Raw genomic sequence first — 14,723 nt, forward strand, 5'->3', positions numbered from 1 at the left:
CCTTCGTCGGCTTTCTGGCTGCGACTGCGCATGCGCACTGCCCAGGCCGGCGTGTAACGACTCTCGCCTGCGCATAACGACTCTCACCGACTTGAATTCGCAGCTGAGCAGGGCTCCATCGGGTGCGGTCCCACCTCGGGAGGCAAAGTGATGGGCCCGGTAGGGACCCATGTTTGGACTGTGGGACCCGGTTTTCCTTGAAATGGATTTATGGGTTATTTGGGGGGAGGGTGGTATCTAGGGAAAATCGTACCAGCAGTTTTTCATTAAAAGACATAGTTCTGGTGATCCACCTGTACACCAGATGCGGTGCTAGGCACTGGGTTCAGCTGTGATCAAGGCAAACAAATCTCCTGGCCTTACCAACATTCATAGAGCGGCCTCTTTCTTAATTCTCCTAACCATCCCAGGAGGTTCCTGATGTGGTCATGGCGCTTTAGCAGGCGAGGAGGAAGTGAGGTTCACAGCTCAGTCGGGCTATGGTAACATCCCAGCTTGATCACTTGCAAGGATCGCCAGGTTTAGCAAATTGAAATACAGGCCGCTCCGTTAAATTTGAATTTCAGATAAACAACAAATACTTTTTTTTTTTTTTTAAAGGATAACTAGGTCCCATGCCATCTTTGGGACATACTCTTACTAAAAGTTTTCCGACATCCAGTATTTCATCTAGCAATCCTCACATTGGACCACACCCTTGCCTGGCAGATTGGAGATTGGTGAGTTGTGTCTCTCCCCCCCCCCCCCCCCCCCCCCGCCCCCAGCCCCCCACCCTCTCTTGAAACCTTTGAGCAGAAGATAGGAATTCCAAAGCCCCAGAGAAGGACTCTTGCTTTAGGGGGAATGGTGCCCTTGAGAGAGAGGACAGTGGGGAGAGACCCTAAAGCAAGGTAGGTCCCAGGCCTCTGGGGGCCTGGTCCTACATGGATGGGAGCCTGAGGGCTTTGCCACGGAAGAGCCACCTGACAGCAGGCCCGCTCCAGAAAACGACTTTATTCCCTCACTTGCTGGGTATTTGATAGTTTTGAAACTAAAAACTGCTTTGCTGTCAGAAATGACAATGAACCCCCTCTGTTCATAATGGGTACTGAACTGAGGGCCTTTGTTATTATTATTATCACAAATACTTCCTTACTGCCTGCCCTGAGCTAGGAATTGTCGGGAACCGAGGACGCTGCTGTGAACAAGGCAGGCAGAGTCCTTGCCCTTTGGGAGCTTACCATCTAAGGAGGGGATAGATAAGTGAAGGCTTGAGTAATCAAGTTGGCAGGGTGCGTTGAAATCAACAACGCTAAGAGGTAAAAATCATTACCCCCATTTCACCGAGGAAGAAACCGAGGCTTGGGGAGCCATCAGTTGGTGCAAGATTGCACTCTGGTATGTAACAGGGGTGAGAGCGAAATCATGACCCCAGATTCAAGCTTTTTATCATGGGGACAGGAGGCACTACTACAGGTCTGGCTGGGGAATGTGTAGTGTAATTTGTAGAGGCTTCTCTGGTGATAGAATTACCCCTCTGGCCTCAGTTCTCTCCACTTTGGGATGAGGGCGGTGCCACTCTAATTTATCATCCCCAACGAGGAAGAAACAAAAGGCCTTTGAAGGGAGAGGGCAAGTCAGTGACACCAGCTAGGCTTGTCTGCTGGGAAGTGCCTCTCTCCTGGGACTAGAACCATCTGTCCAGCTGTCTCTGGCTCTCGCGAGGACAGGCCGTTCTGTATCACAGAGCGCTAGGCTCAGCCAGGAGCCGGCGGCCTCACCAGATCTATGAAAAGTCCTGAGCTGGGCAGGGGCACGGGGAGGGGAGGGGATCGACACCAAGAAGGGAACAACCCGTAATAAACTTGGCATTCCTGCAGGGAGAAACCACAAGGGGCAGACTTGAAAGGCCTCGCTGTGTTCCCACCGCGGCAGACCAAAGCGGGAGGCGTTAGCTGTCTTTGCAGGAGGCTTTCAGGTATCCAGCCTGCACTCAGGCGACTTGCCCTGTGCCCACCACCTTCACATCAAAGTCAACTAGCCCAGCCCCGGGGCCCTGCGAGGAAACCAGAGAAACCGATTCCGCCCCTAGCAACGGATCGCAAATGAAACTTGGCAAATGCCCTTTGCGCTTTGCGCTTTGCGGGGCAGTCTTGGTATGGGGTTCTGCCTACCTGCTGGCCAGCTGTGCTTGGCACAGGGACAGAGAAGGGTCACAAAGTCGCACTCAAGCTGCTCTTGGGAAAATGAAAAGCTTTCCCCCTACACCCTACTAGTGGGCCTTTCCTCCGAACCCAAGCTGACATCCGGAAGCTTGTCTGAGGGCCAGAACCTCCGAGTGGGCTGGAAAGGAGCATTCTTCAAGTTAGGCACAATGATTGTAGGAAGGATGGGGAGGCCTTTCTAGCAAACTGGACAGGAGACGATGCCCCACTTGTTACGTTTAAGCAAGGTGGCTTCTTCAGCAGCTGTAAGTGGATTTTAACATCATATAGAATGTTGAGGAAAAAAAAAAAGGTAAATTCCACAATAATGTCTTTATTTGGGGAGCTTTATCAGGTGTTTTGATTTTGTATGTATGGGTTTTTTTTTTCGCTTTTAAAAAATTATAAGAAAGATACATGCTTTTCGTAAAATATTTACATAATTCAGAAATTACAAAATGAGAAGCGTTTTCAATTAGCAATAATTGCGCCTCGGATAAACCTCGTTGGCTACAATACTGCCCCCGCGCAGAGCCTGAAGGTATGAGATGAAAGTGAAAGGCAGCCCCTCTCCCAGCATCTACTCACTGCCTTAGCTTCATTTGTCCTACTCTGCACTCTGCCATCCTCCGGACCCTGGAAGGATTCCTTCTCGCCCCGGGGCCTTTGCACGTGCTCTCTAGCAGTTTGGAATGTTTTGTCTTCTTTCTCTCCTACTCTCCGCCCTCCCTCCCCTAAAGCCAGCTTTGCTAATTCTCCTGTATCCTTCAGATGTCCGTCTGGATCTCCCTGGACCACCCCCAAGTCTTGACCCTTGGTGCCCCCTGTCTCCACATGCCTGCATTCCTCTACCCTGTCAACCCCAGGGGCTGAGCCCATCCGGTACCCCACAGTTCCACTGTGCCCAGCACACAGAAGGCACTCAGCAGTATTTGTGGAGCGAATGAATGAATGACGCCTTGCGGGATTCTGTCTGTTATCTACTTGTAGTATTTCTGTACATCTTTCTGCACATGCCCACATAAGCATCCTTTTTTATATGAATAAGACCCTACATTCTCCTGGGATTCTGCCACCGGCCATAATAATAACTGCGGTTTGCTGATGCTCAGACCCTGAGCCGAACTCCATGCACGAAATCTCATTTCCTGCCTTTCATTGTATGGGGAGAAAGTCGAGGCTCAAAGAAGTACAATCCGAACTCCTGGCTTCACAGAGAGGCATCTGACAAAGCTCTGATCTGACAAGAACAGTGTCTGTGCTGTGAGCTGCTATATCCTATTGCCTCAAAGTCGAGGTCATTTGGTGCTGATGAACGGATTCATTCATTTTTCGTAGGCAGGGTGATTATAGAACAGGATATATGATGTAAAGCCGATCAATACAAGGAAGATGATGCAAATAAGATCAGCAAAATATTCGTGAGCCTGTGGGTTATCTTACTGATGAAGGCCTGGAAGTTGTTTGTTTGAGAAAGAGAGTATGCTGTAATATGTACCCCCAGGGACCCAGCATGAGCTTCTGTGACTCTGGCCAAACCTTTCCATCTACGTCCACCCCCTTCCCAACCCTCCCTCCAGATTATTTGGAAGCAAATCCTAGGCATCGTATTATTTCATCTTAAGTATTTGAACGCGCATCTCTAAAAAATAAGGACTCTTTTAAAAATAACTATAATCCTGGGGTGACTGGGTGGCTCAGTTGGTTAAGCATCTGACTTCTGCTCAGGTCACGGTCTCATGGTTCGTGGATTCGAGCCCTGCGTCGGGCTCCGTGCTGACAGCTCGGAGCCTGCAGCCTGCTTCGGATTCTGTGTCTCCTTCTCTCTCTGGCCCTCCCCCGCTCAAGTGCACTGGCTCTCTCCCTCTCTCTCTCTTTCTCTCTCTGTCTCAAAAATAATAAACATTTAAAAACTAAAAAAAAAATAACCATAATCCCATTTTCATACCAAAAAGAGCATATTTTACAATCATCCTTTAATACTTCCTAATATTCTGTCACTGCTAAAATGTCCCCAGTTATTCCACGAATTGTTTTTATAGTTTCTTCTCATCAAGGTGCAGATAAGGTCCATCCCTTCATGGCTGTTGGCTGATACAGCTCTTAAATTTCCTTAATTCTACACCTCCCCCCCCCCCCCCCCCCGCTTTCCTTCCTTGCTATTTATTTGTTGAAGATACCGAGTCATTTGTCCCAGAGAGTTTCACGCAATTAATAGTTTGTGGATCGCACCCCTGTGGTGTCATTTAACATGTTTTTCTGTCCCTGGTATTTCCTGTAAGTTGGAAATTAGATTTAGGGGCTTGACTGGTCTTGCTTGGACCTTCCTTTCCTTCCTTCCTTCCTTCCTTCCTTCCTTCCTTCCTTCCTTCTTCCCTCCCTTCCCTCCCTCCCTCCCTCCCTCCCTCCCTTCCTCCTTCCTTCCTTCCTTCCTTCCTTCTTCCTTCCTTCCCTGTATATATCATAGGTAGTTTGAAATGTGTATATTTCACTATATTTCACTCCACTGTAACCTCCTAGGCCCTCTATGGCTGGAGCTTCCAGGTTGAGAAGCTCAGAGCTGGCCTGAGCCTCTCATTAACAGAAGGAGAAGCCCAGCCCAGGAGGCAGAGTCAGGCTCAGCAAAAACCCTGCAGGGTTCAGAATCCCTCCACAGAAGACCAACCCAGAGGAGGAAATCCAGGGAGCGATTTTGCAGCCACGGTTTCCCTCCACTTCATGGAAGCGTCCTATGGATTTGCAGGGAAGGCTCTGCAACCTGGCTCCCTCCCGGCTTGCCAGCTCGCAGAGTGGCTTCTGGCCGCGGCCCAGCCTGACTCATCCTCTCTGCTTTTTATTTCTTTCTGCCTCACACCCCAACTGGGCTGCTAATCACTCCCCTCCACCCACTAGTGTGTGTGTGTGTGTGTGTGTGTGTGTGTGTGTGTGTGAGAATTGCTGTAGCCATGGCCTAGAGGCACCCCACCACAACCGTTTCCCAGCCCTCCTCCAGCATCTAGTCTCGGCTTCATTGGAAAAATCAGTTGACACTAAACAGCGCCTTGCTTTGATTTAAGGGGACTTAAAAAAAATTTTAAAGTAGTTCTCATCGTCCCTCTCTGCCACTCCTTTTTCTTCTTTTATTGTTTGTGTTTCATTCTAAAGCCCTCTTGGCAACTGGTTTTGACAGAAAGAGACCTTTTACCAAAGACCAGAAGGCACATTCAGTGCCCAAAACCAAGGTGATAAAACTCCTAAGGTGTTTCCTCCTCTAGCCCCCTCTTTACTACGCCCGAGTCCATACCAGAGGGCTTCCGGACTTACGTATTGACCTGGATCATCACACACACGCAGACAAGCGCCTCCCTGGTGCCCAGGGCCCTTCTTGACACCAAGATGACAAAGAGGAAGATCACTGGGGCACCTGGGTGGCTCAGCCGGTTGGGCGTCCAAGTCCGACTTCAGCTCAGGTCACGATCTCACGGTTTGTGAGTTCGAGCCCCGAGTCAGGCCCTGTGCTGACAGCTCAGAGCCTGGAGCCTGCTTCGGATTCTGTGTCTCCCTCTCTCTCTGCCTCTCCCCTGCTCACGCTCGGTCTCCCTCTCTCAAAAATAAATAAACATTTAAAAAAATTAAAAAAAGAAAAAAAGCACGATCACCAAGTGCCACGCACATGTTGCTGGTATTTTGATGGGGAAGACAGATCATAAAGAGAAAAACGAATACACGACATAGAGTCAATAATGCTGTGTTGCCTGGAAAAGAAATGCCAGTGTTTGGACAGGAAAGAGTGAAGACGTGAACACAGAGAAGCTGAATACTAAGGAAGGGCCAGCCGCAGGCTGGGGGGAGCAGCACATGCCAAGCCCCTCGGGACAGATGGGATCAGAGAGCAAGGCAATGTTGGTGGAGGGTGAGAAGGACAGGAAGGTGGTGGAGAGGAGGGGCCGAGGGCCAGACCATCAGAGGCCTGTCCGCCAGCAGGAGGAGTTGGGACTTTGCTATAAGGCAATGATTCCAACTGGGGCAATTTGCTTCCACGGGACATTTGGCAATGTTGGGAGGTGTCTTTGGCTGTCACAACCTGGGGGGGTGGGGGGGCTGCTACTGGCGTATGGTGGGAAGAGGGTGGCGTTAAACATCCTGCAGGGCACAGGGCAGCCCCCACAGCAGAGAATGAACCTGTCCCTGATGTTAATAGTGCCCAGGCTGAGAAAGCCTGCTGGAAAGGCAGGCGGAGGTCATCAGAGGGTTTAGAGCAAGGGAATGACATAAACTGAATCAAGAAGGGAGAATGGATCCCAGGGAGTGAGGGTGGAGGCAGCCAGACCGGGGATAGGAATTGCATCTGTGCAGGCGGGAGGTTCTCCTGGACCAGGACGCTGTCCTCCAAGATGGAGAGAAGGCACGGGCTTGGGGATGCTTTTCAATCAAAGAAAGCCATGGTCACACATGTTTTGGAAACGCTGCATGCTCCACCAAGATAGCAGTCTGGCGTGAATCCCACAGCGAGATTGGTTGGGTTCAAACCTTGGCCTTGCCACCTGCTCAGGCTGTGTGATCTTGAGTAAGTGTCTCAACCTCTCTGTGCTTCAGTTTTTTTTCACTTCTAAAATAAGACTAAGAATAGTACCTACCTCCCAGGGTCCGTGTGGGTTGATTTGTTAATATGTGTAAACGAGTTCGTATATGCCTGGCACATCATGGACACTCAACAAACATTACCTGTTATTCGAGCGCGTCCCCATTAAGGGTGCCACCATGTGTGTCCACAAATGCAAGGCTGTGCATAAAAGTCTTACTGAACCCGTGTAACCCGCATTTGCCAAACTTCCGTTTTCCGTGCCTCTTCCTCAGCGACACGCAGAAAACCAGAAATCCATAGAACGTTTTAAAATCTGTAGAAATTTTAAAAAACGGCTATCCTGAGACGTAAGTCAGCCGGCATGAAATCCACCCTCCCAAAGTTCACAGGGTACGTTCACAGAGCTGTGCAGCCATCGTCCCGATCTACTTGGAGAACATTTTTGTGTCCCTCCACCCGCCCCCCAAGAAACCCCCCGTCAGTCACTTCTCTCTCGTTGCCCCCAGCAACCTTCCGTGTTTATGGAGCTGCGTGTTCTGGACAATTCACGTAAATGCAATCCTACAACAAGGGGCCTTGTGTGACTGGCTTCCTTCACTCAGCGTGTTTTCAAGGTTCGTCTATGTGTGTCTGTGCTTTTTCTTCTTCCCGGCCAAGTAAATGTCCCACTGTATGGAGGGCACCATTTTGGTTTGCCCATTCCTTACTTGGTGGGCGTTCAGGTGGCTTCCACCTTTAGGAATGACGTCGCCACGAACATTCCCGTACAAGTTTCCACGTGGATGTATGTTTGCATCGCTCTTGGGTCCAGACCTCGGACTGAAGTGGCCGGTGCGTGTGCGGCATTTTGCAGAAGAGGGCACTCTCGGAGATGGGTAGGTGCCGTCATTTTTGCCTGCCCTGCCAATTTCCTTCCTCCTCTTCCCTTCCTGCGCCCCCTCGCCCCACTCCCCTCACCCCCTCCACTCTCTTCACCATCCAGGGTGCAGGTCGGAACTTTGCCACTTCGCAGATGTGTGGTCTTGAGCAAGCGATGTGCACTTCGCTAAGCCTCCGTTTTCTCCTCTGTAAAGTGGGAATCGGACGAAAGGAGGCGGTTTGTGGAAAGCGCTCGCTCTGGTGTCTGAAGCCGGTATTGTGAGACCTTACTGAGAGAAGTTTCCTACCTTGGTAGACGTGGTTGCAAACGTGTAAAGGGCTCCTGGGCTTGTCTCTGAACAGGACGCAGGACGTGCACCTCCTCACCTCTGCCGGCTTTTGCCAAACGAATCTCTGAAGTGACCACCCCGATGTCACTCCCCTCCTTGTCCGTGTCCTTGTCTTTTTTCCTTTTTGCCTTTCGGAGGGTGTGAAAAGGTGTGACTTTATGATTTTGATTTGGGTGCCTGCCACTTCCCTGGGACTGTTTAGCACCTGCAGACACCCTGTGAGGCAGACGCTGATCTCCTCCCCATCCTGCAGATGAAGAAACCAGCTTTGAGAGGTGAAGGGCTGGCCCGCGAGTTTGGAGCTCGGGCGGGCTGGCTCCGATGCCTGGGCTCCCTGCCTCCGCTTCACTGGGCCTCCTGTGGAGCCCGGCGCTGGCAGATAAACACGAGCGAGACCTCGCGGTGACTAAGACCATTAAGAAATCTAAGAAACATGTGCATCCTTTCATTCGACAAATATTTATTGAGCATTTACTCGGTGCCAGGCTCTGCAAACAAAATAAAGTCCCTGTCGCCAGGGCTGGCAGTCCAGCGGGGGAGGGAGAGAGAATAAATCTGTACCGTCACGTAAGCTCTGCGAAGAAAAACAAAGCAGCGTTAAGGAGCTGGAGAGGGAGAGGGGCGCTGTTTCTGTCGGGAGGTCGAGGAAGTCTCGTCAAGGAGGTAGCATTCGTACAGAAACATGATGAAGTGGGTCGCGAGCCACACGGGCACCGGCCAGGAGAGCTGTCTGGGGGGAGGGGATAGCACATTCGGGCTTCGAAGGAGAAGGCGGTTGGGATGTTTAAGGAGCTCGAGAACCCTCCAGCTGGCCTCCCAAGATCCCCGCCCTCTGCTTATTCATCCAAACATGAATCTAGGTGCTGCCGTGCGCGGACTTTGTGTTTGTAATTAAAGCCCCAAGTCAGTTGCCCTTGGGATACAGAGGGAAGATGGGCACATCTGACCTCGTCAGGGGAGCCCCTGGGAGGCAGAAAGGCTGGAGGCCGGAGGAAATGTCAGAGGGCCTGGAAGCCGAGAGGATTTGATGTGCTGTGGCTGGCTGAGGTACACGGGACCGTGACATGGTGGCCTCTGGGAGCTGGGAGCTTCCCCGGGGGCTGAGAGCCGCCAAGGAGATGGGGGCTGCAGTCCTGCAACCACGAGGAACAGATTCTGCCAATGACAGGAATGAGCTTGGCGGGGCGCCCGGGGGGCTCAGTCGGTTAAGCGTCCGACTTTTGATTTTGACTCGGGCCATGATCTCACCGTTCACGAGTTTGAGCCCCGTGTCGGGCTCTGTGCTGACAGCTCGGAGCTTCCTTGGGACTCTGACTCCCACTTTACCCCTTCCCTGCTCAAGCTTACACACTCTCTCTCAAAGTAACTAAATAAACTTTTTTTTTTTTTTTTTTTTTTTTTGAGGAATGAGCTTGTAAGAGAACCCTCAGCTCCAAGAGAGTGCAGCTGGCCAACACCTTCCCTGCAGCCTGAGCGAAGGACCAGCCACGCTGTGCCGCACTTCCAAGCCACGCAACCGTGAGCTCGTAAAAAGGTGTTGTTTTAAGCTCCTGAATTTGAGTCATTCGTCACGTGGCACAGAAAACGGATGTAGAGGTCGCGTAACTACCACCGGGTGAAGCCCAGGAGGTGACAGGCCAGACCCTGCAGGGCCATCGGCCGCGGGGAGGACTTGGCATTTGTGCTGAGGGACCCAGAAGACCACGCCAAGTGCGTAACTCTCAGACGTCCTCGCCCTCTGTTCCCCCTCGCCCTTCTCTCATTTTCCATCCTGCCCGGTTTTCATTCCATCGCCACCCCCTACCTCCTTATATCTGTCTACCGAGGTGTGTTCGCGGATCGCCCCGGGGCACTGTTGATTGTGAGTGACGGGAAATCTCACAAATTACTTAACCCCCAAATCCGGGGACTTCAGGAACGGCTGGATCCAGGAGCTCAAGGATTACTTTCAGAAGTCTGCGTCTTTCCCTCCCTCCCTCTACCTTGCTGTCTTCTGCCTTGTCTTCTGCCTCACCTTCATTCCCTGGCAGGCCCTCCCCACGTGGTGGCTGAGAGGACCACCAGCAGTTGGGAGTCGCAGCCTGTCACCTTAACAACCCAGTCAGAGACCCCACCTTTCCCCATGGCTCCCCTAAGAGTCCTGGGATGACCTGGAAAGGCGCAGCTTGGGTCACATGACCGAGGCAGAACCAATCACAAAGGGCGGGGGAAGGGGAACTGCAGAGAGGAGGCCTCAGCCCCGTACCTGTTCCTGGATGTGGGGCTGGGTGGGGGGGGGGGCGGGGTGCGGGGTGGGGAGCAAGGGGCCTGCAGGGCTACCTTGAAAGCCCCCGGACTGAGAAAGGGGAGGGGTGGTCCTTTGGGGCCTTTCGGGGGGGTCACTGGGGTGCTGTGGATAGCGAAAGGGGGGGAGGCGCCGCGGGGGCCCGGGTGCCGTGGGCGATACGGCTTCTGCAGGGAGACTCCAGCCCACCCTGTGTTCGCTCCCGCTCCGGTCGTGGGGCCCTCGCTTCCCCCCTCGTTATCTCTGCATCCTATTAGATCCTGGCACAGGCAGCGGGCGGAGGTGGAAACGCCACACCAGCCTGCCTTTGCCCCGGTTGTTTACTGGGGAAATAAATAGAGAAAGAGACTCGGCAGAACAGATGCTTGGACCGACGCAGAGGCCCTGGGAGGCTCGTGCGGCGGAGTAGTCTTCGTAAACAGACGCCGAGAGGAGCAGCCCGGAAAGTCTGTCCAAGCTCCAAACAAACGAGGACCCGGAGCCAAGCGTGAGGCCAGCTGGAAGGTCCCAGCCAGGGAGGGAGAGCCCTGGGGTGGGGGCGGTCCAACAGGACGCCCAGCCTTTTGCTCTCGCGTGGGGGCGGGGTGTGGGGGGGGTGGGGGGTGGGGGAGGGGTGCCAAGGCCGGTATCTTCCGCTTGCTGCTTTTTAAACGCAGTGTTGGAAACAGGGCTGGGAGGACAGGTGTGCTGGTTGGCTCGGAGACCCTCCCCTCCCCAGACACCAGCATGCACTGTGCTTGGCCTGACGGTGGCCTGTGAGGACGTGATGGGTGCCCCTCCCCCTGCCCCCCAACCCCATTCCGCTGCTGCAGCTACACCAGCCTCCAGGGCCTCCTGGGCTGTTCCGGAAATACACCAGTTCGCTCCTGCCTCAGGGCCCTTGCACCTGCTGCTCCCCCCACCCCCCACCCCCAGCAACACTCTTCCCACACACTGTCCTGCGCCTTGCTCCCTCACTTCCTTTAAGCTTCTGCCCCCTTAAGTCATAGGACTTTGGATGAGGCTTAGTTATGTGGCAGTTAGCAACCCCAGACTCCCGAGTCTGCGCGCGGTGCAGGTTCACCTCTCACACACACTACCCATCCCGTGTCACGGCCTGGGGGGCGCTGTTGGTCACTCAGAGCCCCAGGCTGACCCAGGCGCCTCTGTTTGTATTTTCATGGTCACCGGAGCTGTGGGAAGTCACGCAGCGGCTCTGCAGTTCCTCCCAGAACTGGCACCTGTCACGTGTCTTTGGCCAAAGCAAGTCACGAGGGTCCGGAAGACTTTTGGGGAACAGCTCCGTGTTACCCTGTTCCTGAGACACCCTGTGTCTGTGCCCCCCCCCCCCACCGTGCCCTGGTTCTCTGCTGTGCCCCTCCCCACGTGCCGTTGGCTACAGCTAGTTGCTTATTATTTCCTTCTCCCCCTAAAATCTAGGCCCCCGGAGGGCGGGCTCTGTCTGCTTCTGTTCGCTACTATACTGCAGCACTTAGAACACTGCCTGGTATACAGTAGGCACTCAATTAACATTTAGTCGAGTCGATCATAGTACGATGGAGAGTTAATGTCTAAGGATGCTTACTGGGGGTGGGCACCGTGCTGAGTGCTGTTCGTGGGTCGACTCCTTCATCCCTATCTCGGGCCTGGGGGGAGGCGGGGCTGCCGTGACCCCCGTTTTCCACGCATGGACACCGAGGCTCAGAGGGGTCAAGACACTTGCCCGAGGCCACACAGCAAGTTAGTGGGCAGAGCCAGCCTCCTGACCTCTGAGAGGTCCCGCTGGGCCCAACTCTGTGTGATCGGGGTGGGGAGTCACCGCACCAGCTGGATGTCCTGTGTGTGCGGGGACGGGGCCGCGGGAGCACGTGCAGAAAGAAGGCAGGGTCACAGTGGCAGTGGCTTCGTCTTTATCGCTCGCCGGGTACTGCGCTTAGTGGGGCGCGTCCCATTTCATGCTTGCGACCCCCCCCTCCGCTCCTTCCTGGCCCCGCTCACCTGCGTGAGACTGACTAAGAGCCTCCGTTTGCCCATCTGTAGAGTGGGGGTGACCGTCGTAGCTGCCTGACGGGGTTGTGAGGCTAAAATGCACCGACAGCGTGAAGTGTTCGCTACACGGGAGGAATCCCGGTTTCTGAGACCTCGTAGTGGCACCGAGCGTCTGTCCTAAAACATTCGGCGTCTGCAGGAGTCGGCACGTTCGTTGCCTCGCTGTTTGCAAAACCAAGAACGTTGCAAACACTCAAATATTCTCCGGTACTTGGTGGACTCGGCCAGCGTTTTCCAGACACACAGCGGAAACGCGGGAGGCCGACGGTGGGCACGGGTACCAGCCGGGTACGCTTCGGGGGGAAAGCCGCGTGTGTCCTCAGCAGATTATACTTTTGCCTTCTGTATTATGCATTTCTGAAATGTTTAAACAGTTTATTTTATTTCTTTTTTTCACAGAGAGAGAGAGAGAGAGAGTGAGCTGGGGGGTGGGGGAACAGAGGGAAGGAGAGGAAGAGAATCCCAAGCAGGCTCCCCACTCAGCACGGAGCGCGACGCGGGGCTCAGTCTCGCGACCCCGGGAATCACGACCTGAGCCGAGATCAAGAGTCGGGCGCTCAACAGACTGAACCTCCCAGCCGCCCCTGTTTGGGTTTTGTTGTTTTTTTTTTTTTAAGGTAGGGATTATTTTGTAGTGAGGGCAAATGGGAAAGTGTTGTGAGCCTCACATCATGCAAGTCAGTGAGGACCTGGGTATTGAAACTACCTTGAAAACTACCTCTCTTTATTAGGGCGGGAAGCCTTTCCCGCAAGGTGACGGTACGCAGGCCCCCGAGTCTCATCTGCCAGGATGGGGCATCAGCCAGACCAGAGTCTGAGTTTGTGTCATATTGACCTACATTCTCATCACAACTCAAAGATGATGATGTTAATATTCACAGTGAAAGCAGTAGTAATCATAACGACGGTTAACGTTTGCCGAGTGCTCACCCTGTGCCAGGACCTGTTCTCAACCCTTTGGATGCATCATCTCATTTAATCCTTCAACAGCCTATGAGGTAGGTAGGTAGCCACGTCCATCTTACAGATAGAGAAACTGAGGCCCAGAGAGATTGATAATTTGCCCGAGGTCACACAGCTAATAAGCGGCAGAAGTTGGTGAGGACCCAGGCATTCCAGCCACAGAGCCTCTGCGAGGAGCCCCCAGACCTGGAGTGAACTGTGTCTGCATCTGGGAGGCTGGGCTACTCTGAGGGAGGTTTTCTTGTTTCTGCTCCCATCTGCCGCATCTCGAATGGATCTTTTATTTACTTATTCATCTGTTTTCATGTTTATTTATTTATTTTTGAGAAAGAGAGAAAGGACAGGGGAGGGGCAGAGAGAGAAGGAAAGGCGGAATCCCAAGCAGGTTCCGCACCGTCAGCGCAGAGCCCGACGCGGGGCTCGAACCCACGAACCGTGAGATCATGACCTGAGCCGGACTTAAGCGTCGGATGCCCAACCGACTGGGCAACCCTGGCGCCCCTTGAATGAATCTGTTCAACGAGATGCCCCATCCACCCCTTATCCGACGCAGCAGCAACGGAAGCCGTTGGTCACCGGAAGGCTCGTGGTTGTGGGGCCATCACCTGCGAGGTTGTCCACCCAGATGTGGTGACTGCTCTCCTCGGCCTGCCGCCCTGCTGCTCTCTTTCCAGAATCTACCTTGTCTGGACCACATGCTAATGAGCTAACTGAGAAGGTCTGACTTCCTGGCAGCGTTTCGTAATGAAACCCAGTTGCTCCATAGAAGAGCTGGCACGGGCAAAGAGACCTGAGTGACAGGACCGTGTGTGGACGCCAAGCGGTGTTGGGACCGTTTAGTTCAAGGGGTTGTCCGGGTGCCGGCACCACCTCCACACGCGCGGCTAACGACCGCGCCAAAGCGTGTGGGTGTGGTTTTCGAGGTAGTCGGGAGACGCGGCGTGGGAGGCAGGGACGAGGGGCCGACTCCCCTCGGGCCACGGGGGACGGCCGCACCCCACGCGGACGAAGCGCCAGTGGGCTCAGCACCGGCCCGCGAGCGAGGGGAGCCTGGCGATGCCCTTCCGAGGGGACCACGGTCAGACCTCCAAGCCCCGCTTGCGCTGCTTGTATTCGGCAGCGAATCAAGAGTTGCCCGAAACAGTAGCAATGAAGACTTTAAGAACCACCCCCCCAGCTCCCTGAAGGAAGTTGTCACATCTGTGTGTGACGCCTAGAGCTGCAGCAGCATCTTGTGACCGCGAGGGGACAGCCCCACCTGCGGTCGATGGGGGAGAGCAAAAAGAGCCCGGACCCTGGAAGAGTTCCCAGGGACGCTGGTGCCGGGTGGGACCGCCTACCAGCGGCCGTCACATTCGGCGAGAAAAAGCCACTTCCTCATCGTTTGATCCACTCCTACGTAGGTAGTCTTTTAATGTTTGTTTTTGAGAGAGAGAGAGAGAGCAAGAGAGAGCGCGTGATTGCGGAAGAGGCAGAGAGAGAGGGAGACAGGG

General features: G+C 53.8%; 2 long non-coding RNA genes and 1 pseudogene across 3 annotated transcripts; 2 read left to right on the forward strand and 1 right to left on the reverse strand.

Moving 5' to 3' along the window:
- Window positions 1-49: 49 nt before the first annotated feature.
- Window positions 50-10,204, forward strand: LOC122215372. Of its 2 annotated transcripts, XR_006200339.1 has the most exons (4): window positions 77-159; window positions 601-719; window positions 1,860-1,957; window positions 9,360-10,204. It is a non-coding gene; the product is annotated as an uncharacterized LOC122215372 (long non-coding RNA). The 2 variants fall into 2 exon arrangements; XR_006200338.1 differs by lacking the exon at window positions 1,860-1,957 and having other exon boundaries at window positions 50-159.
- On the reverse strand, window positions 2,615-2,719 carry LOC122216787 (annotated as a pseudogene).
- A 69-nt stretch (window positions 10,205-10,273) lies between the features above and the next one.
- On the forward strand, window positions 10,274-11,786 carry LOC122215373. The gene is made up of 2 exons (XR_006200340.1): window positions 10,274-10,726; window positions 11,412-11,786. It is a non-coding gene; the product is annotated as an uncharacterized LOC122215373 (long non-coding RNA).
- The last annotated feature ends 2,937 nt before the right edge of the window (window positions 11,787-14,723 follow it).

The sequence above is a fragment of the Panthera leo genome, chromosome A3, assembly GCF_018350215.1.
Source record: "Panthera leo isolate Ple1 chromosome A3, P.leo_Ple1_pat1.1, whole genome shotgun sequence".
Taxonomy (NCBI): Eukaryota; Metazoa; Chordata; class Mammalia; order Carnivora; family Felidae; genus Panthera; species Panthera leo.